We start from the raw sequence: 12035 nt of genomic DNA, 5'->3' as shown, positions 1-12035 counted from the left end.
AGTGAAAATAGTGGCTAGATCCTTTGCTTCGTGCATGAGACGGGTGCTGGGTACGAATCTTGATCGTAAATTGGCTGTGTCAAACTTAAGATTTGAAAAATGAAATAACTGTAGCTATTCTTTCCTCAAACAACATTTGAAAATGAGAGTCACGGGTTTCCAGGAAGAGGGATTAAAAACCGCGTTCCCAAGTCATGTCAGGCAGTGTAGATTCCTTATTTTACTTTAATATGGCGAAATGACTTGTATACGTCAAATCGTGCGAGCATGAATCCGGGTATAATTTGTTAATCAAGAGTTTGTACATGTATATTAGCAGCAGAAAATAAAAAGCGAGTTGTTTTGTTTTTTTCGCGAGTTACGTCTCTCGCAAAATTAGGCGATAATAAATTCCTCGCATATATTTAGGAAGCTACAGTATTGACGGGATAAAGCAACAGCCTTGAGGGACATAGTTAGTGTACAATTCCACCTACAGCTATTGATATATGGATATGAGTGAAAAATTCTCAAAAGGACGAAAAACAACCAACACAAAATGAGGCATCAAATGTTCAGCATGTTGAAAATACCAACATATTAATTCACCAGGTCTATTACTGTTTCTTCTGTTGTAATATTCACTTCACTCAGATTTGATAAACAAAATAATAGCCACACTTTCACTTAATCATATCATCACGGAAGTTACACACAATCAAGTTAAAGTAGGTGCTTTTTCGGGTTTTTAAAGATAGCAATTCAAATCATTGATCAATTTTTACTATGGAAAATCAGCAAACAAATGAACACAAAAAGATAGGTGATTAATTTTCAAAATGAAAAATAAAGACTACGACGTCAAAGAAATATTGTCATGGAGATGATGTCAAACTGACACGCATAATGGGACATGTAATTAAAAAGGGTTTGGTTTTTTGTAATTACATGTCCCATCAATTCATACATCATAGCTTGACGTCATGCCCAATGCTTCCTATCCTCCAATTCTGCTTTTATTTCAATAATCAAATACAATATATTCGTGTTGGTTCAAGCAGAATTTTTAGAGAGGATTTAATTTTGGTATTATTCGCAAGATTGAAGAGATCGCTAAAGTTGACCATCGCTGACAATTTATTCCATATCAGACGAAATCATTATCTATCCTGGAATTATAAAGTCCCAAAAATTAGCTCTCGCTAAAAATACATACACCCATTCTTATGGGAAAATCGCTAAATTTGTGTCTCGCTAGAAAAAAATCCACTTATACATTGCATGGTATTACATATGAGTAGTTGAAACCTCTCCATTTTTCCTTTTATTAAAGATATACAAATTACAATCGCTAGAGAGCTGGGAAATCCTTTATAAATATAGAATATTATTTAATGTCTGAGTTATCTTTCGTTTATCTGTAATCGAGAAGCGCAATACAGTATGAGGTATTTGATAATCTGAAAATTAGTTGATTGATTGATTGTATCTTGTTTAACGTCTTACTCGAGAATTTTTCACTCATATGGAGACGTCACCAAGACCGGTGAAGGGCTGCAAAATTTGGCCTTTGATGATCAGTTGCAGGGACGGATCCTGGAATTGCGGTTACTTGGGGGGGAGGGGGGGGGGCTCTACTTTATGAGGTAGGGGGTCTGGGATTCTACAGATTTTATAGGGCTTGAAGTATGTCTCCTATTTAGTCATTTGTACTATTTCCTATCATTTCTAATAAGGTGAAATTAATAAAATGACGCAAATTTTAAGGGTTTCTTGGAACAAAATTAAGTTCTTCCAATAAAGTAATGCAAGAAATCAAAAAAAAATTGGCATTTATTTCTTCGGGAATCAAAGAAATTATTGCTTCTTTTATCGGTTAGTACATTTTTCTATTCAAGATACCCCGATTTACCTTAAATTTGAAAATTTTAGTGGGGGCGAGCGCCGTTTGGTTTATTGTTTTTAAATCGGCTACTCTATATTTAGAGTTATATACCTTTAGTCTTTTATAGTAAATTCGAACCCAGGCGATATAATTGCCTGTGGTTTGAGGCCTCTAGCCTGCATCATATAGATTCGGTCGAACGCATGTGTCCTTAATCACGTGCGTGCCTAAAATATCTATATCATCTCATTATGACGAAGTAATCATCTTGTTATACATGTATGGCGAGATGTCCTCGTTAGAGCGACTTACTTACTTTAATACAACAACTTTAGTATGACGAGCTGAAGATAAGGATTATTTTTCAATCTCAAGGTGACTATGACGATAAAGGAGGAAGCATGTGCCTAGGAGGGGAAGCATCCCCTGTTGACTGGTCACATTGCCGTGAGTCCGATATCTTGAACAGCATTAATAGAGGAAGCATGTGTCTAGGAGGAGGAAGCATCCCCTGTTGACTGGTCACATTGCCGTGAGTCCGATATCTTGAACAGCATTAACTGAGGAATCAGGTGCCTAGGAGGAGGAAGCACCTCCTGTTGACTGGTCACATTGCCGTGAGTCCGATATCTTGAACAGCATTAATAGAGGAAGCATGTGTCTAGGAGGAGGAAGCATCCCCTGTTGACTGGTCACATTGCCGTGAGTCCGATATCTTGAACAGCATTAATAGAGGAAGCATGTGTCTAGGAGGAGGAAGCATCTCCTGTTGACTGGTCACATTGCCGTGAGTCCGATATCTTGAACAGCATTAATAGAGGAAGCATGTGTCTAGGAGGAGGAAGCATCCCCTGTTGACTGGTCACATTGCCGTGAGTCCGATATCTTGAACAGCATTAACTGAGGAATCAGGTGCCTAGGAGGAGGAAGCACCCCCTGTTGACTGGTCACATTGCCGTGAGTCCGATATCTTGAACAGCTCAGCTGAGTAACCATCACGATTCGTTATCTTCACCTTTCATATAAAGAACGGCCCGACAAATCACAGCATTCAGCCATGTGGTAGCTGGTATTTGCAAATAAGATCATTATAACGACCATAGACTTGGAGAAATACATACTAGAAACCTATTAACGCGACTGTTCCTGTAACATTAACCTATTTGTAAGTAGCCTACAACAACCTGTTTAGAGCGAAGAAAGAATACTGATGATCACTTATTAGAACTGAATAAAATCTAGCTTTGTTTGAAGGTGATTTTGATGAGGAAAAGTGACATGATCATATTTTTATCCTCACTTACAATTTCTCTAACATAGTAAGCGTCATCTTGTGCGTGCATTAAACAGCTAACCCTTAAACAGCGAGGGGGGGGGGGGGGGGGGGGTTATCACCATAGTTTGCATCACAAGGAGTTAAAGCTGAAAAGTTCACGTGAGTAATTGCTTTTCAGATGCAAAAACAGGTTTTTATTTTCTGTTGTACAAAAATATCCCCTCATTTTGATCCGCTATGTCAAATACAAACACTGCGGCTTTACAGCTATCATCTTACGATTGATATCACATTCTGTTTTATTTTTTTAGCCTCCTCATTTCTAATATACACGGGATAACACTGGGATCAAATTGTTGTAATCTACGTACGTTCAAAATCTTGGGTCAAAGAGAAATGACTAACATGCGAGGGGGAGGACGGCCGTTAGGGTTACTGAAGGTGTTTTTGTTTCTTCCGATGCTGAAAAAAAAATGCTTGGACATATCAAGGTCGAATTTTCTCTGTCCTATTCGATTAGAATTCGCAAAGCAAACGACACTTAGAGCTCCTTGCTGCGCTCGCTATTATCATCGTAATGACAAATTTCCCCGTTAACATTCTAATGAATTATCTCTTTCATTTTCGGTGATGAATTATTATATTATGCATTGTTGGATTGATAGTAAGTGATGTACATGTATCTATGTATGCACAATATAGTCTATATAGAATTTACATCGAGCCTGGCTGATTGTTTTCGATCAAATATCGATTTAGCTGAAATAAACTTTTGACAAACCAAGGTTGTACAATTTGTGGATCGACTTGTTATTGAAACGACGAATAAAAGAATACATTCATTCATGTAAATAACGAAAGAAAAATGATTTAAATCAAATTAATGTTCATTGTTGAATAAAGTGAAGCAGATTAAATTCACATGAGAAGTTGACCCTTTTGCACTTGAGACTTTTTCAAAAATTTATATACCCGTCTTTGGTAAAAATCAGAAAAATATATTTTTCTAAAACTGTACGCGGTAAATGATAAATTTTATTTCATAAAGAGAAAGTGTTTGTAATTGTAATTAAAAGATTTATATAGCGTCATATCAACATTAGTTCTCTAAAGCGCTTTACAAATGTGAGAGAAAAGATAATATAAAATCGATGTGCACATACATGTGAATAAAATATTCAATATGTCAGAATTAAAATGCATAATTATTATCATTAATACATAGCGCCTAATGTAATGATATCCTTACCCTAATAACATATAAAACAATTTAAAACAACCCTTAGGAATAATTAAATACATAGAAAGGACATCAGTATAATAACAATCTACAGTTCAAATAGCAACTGCAGGGGTTGGGGGGGGGGGGGGTGTTAACAATCACCGCTGTGGTGGCCTACTGGTAGAGTGTTCGCCCTGCATGCGGATGGTCGGGATTCGAATCCCGGCCGTGACAGACCTAAGTTGTTAAAACAGGTACATGTAGTGACAGTTCCATTGCCAAACGCTCGGCATCAGGTGTGAATGTCACGGGTCCTCGGAGGTGACCATAAACACGGATGTCCCGTGTCACAGTACACCTGTAGGTGTTGCACGCTAAAGTACACTCACTGCTCAATGGTCCTAAGCGCCGAGCATAGACCTAAAGAAGCCCTTCACCGGTATTCTTCTCCATGTGAGTGAAAAGTTCTCGAGGGAGACGTTAAATAAAATACTATCAATCAACCAAGAGATATGTATGAAAATATAATTTCTCTTAAAACTATGTTGAAAGAACGTAATCCTTCTAGAGACTTCAATTTAAAACTTTTACGGTACCAATTTTGATGCACCAGATGCGCATTTCGACAAATAATGTCTCTTCAGTGATGCTCAAACTGAAATATTGGAAATCCGAAATCACGATAAACTTGTAAGAACTTAAAAAAAAAATTAGAGTGCCAAAGACTGGAGTCAAATTCGTCTAAGGATCAGAGCTATGCATGAGGGAGATAATCCTTAATTTTGAAATGATTTCTATCCCAGCAATTAAATATACATCCGTATTTTCAAGCTAGTAACGAAGTACTTAGCTACTGGGTTGTAGAGACCCTCGGGGACTAACAGTCTACCAGCAGAGGCCTCGATCAAGGGGTCATAATGTAAATCTTAAACGGTCTAATTTTGATTTACCAGATGCGCATTTCGTCAAAAAATGTATATGCAGTGATGCTCTTGGGGATTATATCAGTTATACCGATAGAAGTTAATTGATGCATAATTGGATAGTTGAAAAAATGCCGTCAGTTACAACTTGTATTGAATACCTTACAAACGAGGACTCGGCTACTTTGCTTAATTCAAGAATCCATTTGGAGTATAAGAAATGAACACTATCATCATCCTTACAATATCAATAGTCTTACATATACATGTAGTCATAGCAACATGATCGTCTATAAGCCAGGGATTATATTAAGTTAATTTTAGGCGATTTATACATTGTATTATTCAAATTTGTTAAGCTGAGATTTTGGAAAGAAGATGCTCTTTCACGCACTCGTTATAACGAGATAATTAACTAACTCGTTATAATGAGATCACGAACTCGTTATATGATGAGATACATGGCATAAGAATATATATTAATGACTAATAAAATCATTTTATTTATGCAAAGCAAGAGAAACCTGTAAAACACTATGTGTACGTGCGATAACCGCTTTACATGTAAGTGCAAAGAAATACAATGTACATACCGAATAATCACTGTCTTCAGAGACAATATTTATCTAATCACTAAAACAGCTCATTCATGTGCCTACTTTGAGGTTAAAACGTATTTAAAACTCTACAATATCGGTGATATTACTGAAATATACAGTATAAACCAATCTGCATTGGATTTTTGGTGACAAAATGACAACCAATGCCCCTTTAACGCGCTAGCACTTTTTTTCAGACTTTCGGTATGTTGAAAATTTACAATGCTAGTTTTTTTTGGATATTGTCCAGGTTTCTATTTCCGGGAATATGGACACGGCGTGTTATGTACTGGTACTGTAGATCGTACACGTACTTCCGTTTCCGTTTTAAAAAAATTCTCACAATTAAGCAGGGAGTTCCGTGTTCACAATTTTGATTAAATGTTACTTAAGAATAAAAGCATCAGGGGATGAATCGTATTTTTGATTTTGTTTCATTAATAAATAAAGATCAGCGAATGAAATAAAAGTGTAGAGAGAACATATTTAGCTGCATAATCACTGGTTTACAAAGGTAAACTCTCCCATACAAATCGGCTCAAGGGACTGAATATCGCGAAGTGTTTAACGCTGATGACAATTGGGTAATTAGTATGTTATTTATTTTTACTACCACACACATCTCTTTGAATTCGATGTACATAATGTGCCTACTTGGCCATTAAGCTCCGTGCCCTTCTAGAAATAAATGTCCTGTTTACACGACAGACACACCCCTTTCATGTTACTGTCGTTTGAAATAAACACAATCAGAATGTAGGCCCACCTGCTTAATACGAAAACACAACAAAACGTATCTGAACGTAACAGCACGGTACTGAATTTCCTTTATTTTTATAGGGGACATTAGCAGTGAATGATAGATCGATTATTGGTAATTATTATCATTGATACAAAAGACGTGGTAGTACCATAGTATGTCAAACGTTGCAATATTTCATCTTTTCCATTTGTATTGTATAATTTTCCATTTGTATTGTATAATTTCAATTTGTATTGTATAATTTCCATTTGTATTGTATAATTTTCCATTTGTATTGTATAATTTCCATTTGTATTGTATAATTTTCCATTTGTATTGTATAATTTTCCATTTGTATTCTATATTTTCCATCTGCGTTGTATAATTTTTCATTTGCATTGTATAATTTCCATTTGCATTGTCAATTTTTTTTTATTTGTATTCTATATTTTTTTATTCATATTGTTTAATTTTCCATTTATATTCTATATTTTCCATTTGCATTATGTATTTTTTTTTTTTTCGTTGGTATGCAGTACTGAGTAGTATTTAAGTTTGAATCTATGAATTAAGTCACCCCTCACACAATTAAGGATTTTGAAGTTTGGATTGAAGTAAGTTTTAAGAGTTTTGTTTTTTAAGTGTCTATCAGCATGGCTGTCGTGCCAATAATTTTCACTATTCGCACGACGGTCGCGCTTATAATTAGATATTCTTTTCCCAATTATAAATTTCTTCTGCTTGCCTATGAGACAGAGTGAGATATATTTAATTTGTATGATTTTAAATCTTATAAGCTTCTGACAATTTAAAAAAAATCAAACGAGATGTCTACACAATTATTTAATTTATCTGTAACTTTGACAAATGACCAGTTCAAAGTTCACTTCTCTATGTAATAACATATGTAGGCCTATATATATTAAAGCTAGACACTTTATTGCAAATAATAAGGATACTAATTATAAACCAGGTAATTTAGGTGGTGGGTCACTACCCAACACCCAACTGGTGGTCAGTCCATTTTCAGCAGTCTGGTTTAAACAACCGCCTTCTCTTTACGATTGTAAGGAGAAAGGGGTGTATAAGACGAGTGTAAGGAAAAGGAGGGGGGTAATAGACGATTCTAAGAAAGGAGGGTTTGTATTAGACGAATTTAAGGAGATGGGGTGTATTTGACGAGTGTAAGGAGAGAAGGGGGTTGGAAAAGTCCTGAATTATTTCTGACTTTCACTAACTATGAAGACTACTAGTGTTTTTCAAAATTTGTCGTCGGTCGTCGTGCGTATAATCTCGCCCCCCCCTTTTTTTTTGTAAAATTTTCTTTTAAAAATATTATCTGTATAGATCGTAGTAGTTGTCAATATTTATATTTTGTAAACCCCCCCCCCCCCCCCCCCCTGATTTCAAAGGGACTCTACGACGTGCCTAGGTCATACTGCCGTGATTTGTTGTAATGCATTATAATCTATTCTCTTTGTAAAATTACCATTAATAATAAATCCCCCCCCCCCCCAAAAAAAAAATCACAATACAATGGGTCCAGCAGTCGGTAGAGGGGTATTATCGAAATTTTACATGTTTGTGCAATTCAGAATTAAGATTTTTAAGTGTAAAAATGATTGTTCTATTATGAAATGGAATCTTCAAACATGGGTATGAAAAGCAATATTAGTGCCAATAAATAGTTTCTCTTAGAAATTCTAGAAAGGAACTTTTCCATAAAAGATATGCTAAAGTAAACCTTTGATCCTCTTTACCCATTATGTAAATAAATTGTACCATAATATAAGGGGTAAATCATTATAAACTTTGGGGAAATTTTCCCCTATGACCTTTGACACGCATATATAATTAGGTAATTAAATATGGCGGCACCGAGGGTGCAAAACATCTATTTAATAATGTGAATATTACTCGGATGCTAGAAGATAACCATTACTTAACTAATTAAATCCTTCGTAACAAATCAAAATAAACAATCCCTGGTATACAATACAAATGAAAAATCATACAATACAAATGAAAAATATAGAATGCAAATGGAAAATTATACAATAGAAATGGAAAATGCAAAATACAAATAGAACAATATGCAATACAAAATGGAAAATAAAGAATACAAATGGAAAATTATGATACAATACAAATGAAAAAGATAAAATATTGCAACGTTTGACATACCATAGTATTATTAGTGAGTGATAGATCGATTATTGGTAATTATTATTATTGATCCAAAATGCGTGGTTGTACAGTGTTTGTCATCTAAAATATCAGAATTTCAATTATCCATACACAACACAGAGAAGGATCTACTGATGGTTAAGGGGGTTACACCTCTCTGGATGAACAAATTTTAACATAATAGTATTCTTTTTATTTTTACAATCTGGGGTCTTCATCCACCCCACCCCCTTTTGGGTGTTGATCGTACAATTGTAACCACTCTCTCCGTATGAATTTTCTTGGACCCACCTCTGTACCCTATAGCGTTTGGAATACTTTTTTAATGCTTTTAGTTGACCCGAAATACAAGTACATATACTGCCTAAAACTATACTAAATAAAATGTCGACATGTACATATAATCACATAGGATATTATATATATATAAATCCCGTCTTCACACCCATAATATATATATATGGGTGTGAAGACGGGATTTGCAAAACTCCTAGATTTTGATAACTTAACACATCGGTTTATCTTCTTATAGACAAAGAATGACATTTTCCCCTTAATGTTGTGAAAGTCTTAATCCTACAACAGAAATAACCCCTGTGCGTGTGTACGATATCATGTTACCACTAAGCTGTTTTCATTCTAGACGAGAGGAAACCTGATTGAATAACAAGAGCACCGCTAAGCGGAGCATCCCATCGCGACAGGGAATGTTATGCGAACATGAGGAATGAGGCCAACTTCTTTAGTAGAAAAATCAAGATGGATTTGTCTATCTATCTATCTATCTATCTATCTGATAGATAGATAGATTTGATGAAAGGAAATTTGCTTTCATTGTCACTACCCCCTTCTCTCTCTCTCTCCCTCCCCCTCTCTCTCTCACACAGTGGAAGAAGTATCTTGTATATCAAGGAAATGTTCCAAAATTTATACTGAGTCGACAACACTATGTATACCAACTGAAAAACAAACAGGTGCAAAATATCTTCCGGGGGGAGGGGGGTGGGTGGTGCATAACATACAGTATAAGTGGTTGGGCAGTTTCCCTTATACCTAGCAGAAAGACATAATGTATACTCTAAAGTTTGATAATTTACCTATCGTACAGTTACATGCATAAAGCATCAAATCTAAAAAAAAAATCCACGAAAGCATTTTTTTTTTTTTGCAATTTAATTGGACAAAATTCGGGTGTTGCTAAAACGCGAAGCGGAAGACAGAACGGGACGGAAACTATTGTATGCAATAATGTTATGTGGAGGTCAACATTTTGCAGAATAAAAGGTTTATCATGAACAAGAGAAGCAGAAATTATAGAGAGAATTGCAATTTCCCGATGGTGATACATGATTCTGTTTATGTACGTCTCGCATCTTAATAAGTGTGATGACCTATTTATTTTATTTGATAATTTGTTAGTGTTAACTCTAATAAATGAAAATACGGCTTTTAAACTTGTATCAGATGAAACTGCGAATATAATAATTATAAAAATCTATCTATAACGCATCTAAGAATAATAACAGAAATAGAATTTTACAGATATGTTCGTATCATTGATTTTTTACCTTGTGAATGTTCTGAATTTCTCGGCAATGCTGTTTGTACGTTCATTTTGTCGGATTTGTAAGGAAAGTTTCACACCCTCTATAGTGTTTCTGTTTGTACGTTCATTTTGTCGGATTTGTAAGGAAAGTTTCACACCCTCTATAGTGTTTATGGATGTGTTTACTTGTGGTATTCCAATATATTTTTATCCCTTTTCACAGTTTAATGTTTATTATTAAATGCATGTCGCCGTCTTCCCAGTAAGATGCTCACCTTTTCTTTAAACTCGACACTTGTTTTCATATTGTACTGTTGAAACACAAAAGTTGTTGTGGCTAAATCACGATCGAAGAGTTATATATCATGGGATAGTATTATCTACAGAAGAGTGTGACCTTCTATTAGAACACTTGTACAGATAACCCACTCTTTTAACAAAAGAAAGCACGCTAAACTATGGTACAATGCATGGTAATACATAGTCCCCTACCGGTTGCAAAAATTGTTGGACCGCAACAATATTCGAAGTTCATTACGAAGGTTATAGTCAAGGGGAAAATTGAGGAACCAGGATTGAAAAGGAATGATTGAAAATCAACTAGACCTGCTCTTCAGGTACAAATACTAGACCTGAAAAATAGACAAATCTATAATTAGGTTTAGGTCTCTCACCAGGTCAATGAATTGTAAAATGTAGGTGATACTGAATAATTGACCTATAATAGCGCTAAAACTTCATAGTTATTTCGGATTTTAAACATTTCGGTTGAGCATCACTGAAGAGACGTAATTTGTCGAAATGCGCATCTGGTGCATCAACATTGGTACCGTATAAGTTTTACATTGTTGTATTGCTATCTAGAAGTTTTAATGAGTGTAGTACTCTTATCTACAGAAATTAGAAACTTGTTCAATCTCATAACTCCTATAAAGGTGAATATAACGAACAGTGATCAATCTCATAACTCCTATCAAGGTGAAGATAACGAACAGTGATCAATTCATAACTCTTATAAAGGTGAAGATAACGAACAGTGATCAATTTCAACTCTTATAAAGGTGAAAATAACGAACAGTGATCAATCTCATAACTCTTATAAAGGTGAAGATAACGAACAGTGATCAATCTCATAACTCTTATAAAGGTGAATATAACGAACAGTGATCAATCTCATAACTCCTATAAAGGTGAAGATAACGAACAGTGATCAATCTCATAACCCCTATAAAGGTGAATATAACGAACAGTGATCAATCTCATAACTCCTATAAGCGATACAAAATAGATAGTTGGGCAAACACGGACCCCTGGACACGTGGAGTCAAAATCAGTGTGCCAAGAACGGCTTAATAATCGGTATGAAACACGTCAGACAACATTTGACCCAATGCGAGGTTGCAAATATCAAATGAATATCTCCAAGCACAGCATAAAAAAGTTCGGAAAACTGATAATTCATGCTATTTTTGTAAGTTCAAAGGTCATAACTTAATGATAAATCAACGAACCGATCTGTGCAAAATCGACGGACCGATTTGAAATTCTATCCGGATCTGTAACTTGTTATGGCAAAGCATTGTACCAAATATCAAATGAATATCTGCAAGCATAACCAAAAAAAAAAGTCCGGAAAACTGATAATTAATGCTATTTTGCTAAGTCCAAGGGCCATA

Source organism: Ostrea edulis, chromosome 7 (genome assembly GCF_947568905.1).
Source record: "Ostrea edulis chromosome 7, xbOstEdul1.1, whole genome shotgun sequence".
NCBI classification, from domain to species: domain Eukaryota; kingdom Metazoa; phylum Mollusca; class Bivalvia; order Ostreida; family Ostreidae; genus Ostrea; species Ostrea edulis.
Note: the sequence above shows the minus strand (reverse complement) of the source record.